Consider the following 2,067-nt stretch of genomic DNA (forward strand, 5'->3'; position numbering starts at 1 on the left):
AAGTTACAGGTCAGAGATGCGGAGGGTGAGAGGATTCACCAGAGACAGAATGGGGTACAGAACAGGCAGATCGACGAAGTACACTGCTGAGGGGAGCAGCAGGAGGGTCAGGAGAGGTCTGCTCACCATGTGGATCTCCTGCAGGGCAGGCTGGGATCGAACTCATGCGGAAGTGGCTTAAGCTTCTTTGTGCTGTGCTTTAACCCGCTGTGCCACCAGGGAGGGCCCCATATATTGTATTTCATCTGCTTATATAACGAACTTCACTGCTACTGATAATTTTACTATTAGTTTAAAAACTCATTAGTCAAATTTCATTAGCAACTACTTTGTCTTATAAACCTGGTTTACTTTTTGACACTCCTTAAACATTTGTTGCCTGAATAAATTATATGGGAGTCTAGTTTCTTAAAAAATGACAAAAATTTCTTTGTTAAAAATATCCTTTTGGAAATGACCTTTAGGGTATCAAAGTTAAAATAACACATTGAAGAAACAAAAATATTAGAGCTATCATAGGAAAAATCTAACATTCAAAATAGGAGTAAAATACAGATTGGTAACACTGGGTTTCAAGTTTTATACCATTGTTATTGAAGCAATCAACACTTTTAATAGACACTTGTTTTATTTTACTTTTTATTATATATGCATATTATATCTTTCTTCATTTTGCACATTTTTTTCAGAGACAATTAATTTAATGAATAACCAACCAAAGAAAAAGTATTAACTCTTCAGTGTTTTGTCTTTGTCTTCCATAGAAGTAATTGCTACTAGTAGATTCCTCCAGGATGGTGTCTGAGAATACTTAAGTCCATGGATTCAAGATAAATGTAAATCATTTATAATAGGTTGCTCTGGAAGACAACTTGGATCAATCAATAAATTTCTCTGCATCTCATACTTTTTTTTAATTAAAGACTTTCTATAATGTGACCTCTGACAACATTTTGATTAAATTGGGCATTTAATTATTTGACTTGTGAGAATTATAATAATAACAAATTATAATCAATAATCATTACAATAATTAATTATAATCAATAATATAATAATTAATTACACTATAATAATAGTAAATTAGACCATTTCAGATTTGAATTATTTTAGCAATTTCAGTAAATTTAAACTTATTTATAGTTTTAGATATGTATTACAGATAATCTCTATAGATCTTGGAAACTAAATGCATGATGAAGGCATATAAATCTATATCAAATAAAAACACTAATTTTATATCATAATCCCCGGAAGGGAAATAACAGACCATGAATTATTGTAGCACTAAAGAGAATAAAAACAACAAAAGGTATAATAAGAGTCAACATACTTATATATAAAAACAGAAAAAAATAACCTTTATCTAACTGTGAATTTAGAAAAAACACGGTAAAATCGATTTATGTGTCTCTGACACTTGCTTTCAGTTTAAATCAGAACTTTTTTTTAAGATTTATTTATTTATGTATACAAGAACTGGGATACAGGCCAGAGGGTTGGGGTTGAGAGCATTCACCAGAGGCAGAGTGGGAAGCAGAACAGGCAGGACAACAGAAATACACTGCTGAGGAGAGATCTGCAGCACCATGTGTGTCAACCATGGGTCAGGGATTAAATTCATACTGTAGCATCTTCAAATAGCTCTACAGTGCTGTGTTCTAATCCCTTGTGAAATCAGGGAGTGTCCTTAAATGAGAATTAGAATTTTTTTTTTTTTTTTAGGGGAGAGGTGAACACAGTCCTCCACCCACATATTATGCAGATGAGTTTCCCATATTTGGGGAAATAGGAGGGGCCAGCACAGCTGGATTGCAATGGATAAGCCTCACCCAGGGAAAACCACCTTCATGATCATGGTATCTCCCCTGCCAGGTAAGTATAAAATCAGAATTTTTTTTTCCTGAACTTTTGTTTTTACTCTATATTCTTAAATTCTAAATTGCAACTGCAATTTTAATAGTTCAGACTCATCCAAGTACTTTTTGTCCTTCAGCTTCTTTCCTTACACTTGTCCCCTTTTGTGGAACATTAATACTTTACAAAAAAGTATAGTAGTTTATTTTT

The 2,067-nt window shown here is 33.0% G+C and overlaps 1 long non-coding RNA gene across 1 annotated transcript in view; it reads left to right on the forward strand.

Moving 5' to 3' along the window:
• LOC105854295 overlaps positions 1-2,067 on the forward strand; it is a 110,339-nt gene that overhangs the window by 102,286 nt on the left and 5,986 nt on the right. Inside the window, exon 2 of the long non-coding RNA XR_001145977.1 lies at positions 1,726-1,875. This is a non-coding gene — a long non-coding RNA (uncharacterized LOC105854295). The remainder of the gene's footprint in view (positions 1-1,725; positions 1,876-2,067) is intronic.

Source organism: Condylura cristata, unplaced genomic scaffold, assembly GCF_000260355.1.
Source record: "Condylura cristata isolate star-nosed mole 26May11 unplaced genomic scaffold, ConCri1.0 scaffold00003, whole genome shotgun sequence".
NCBI classification, from domain to species: Eukaryota; Metazoa; Chordata; class Mammalia; order Eulipotyphla; family Talpidae; genus Condylura; species Condylura cristata.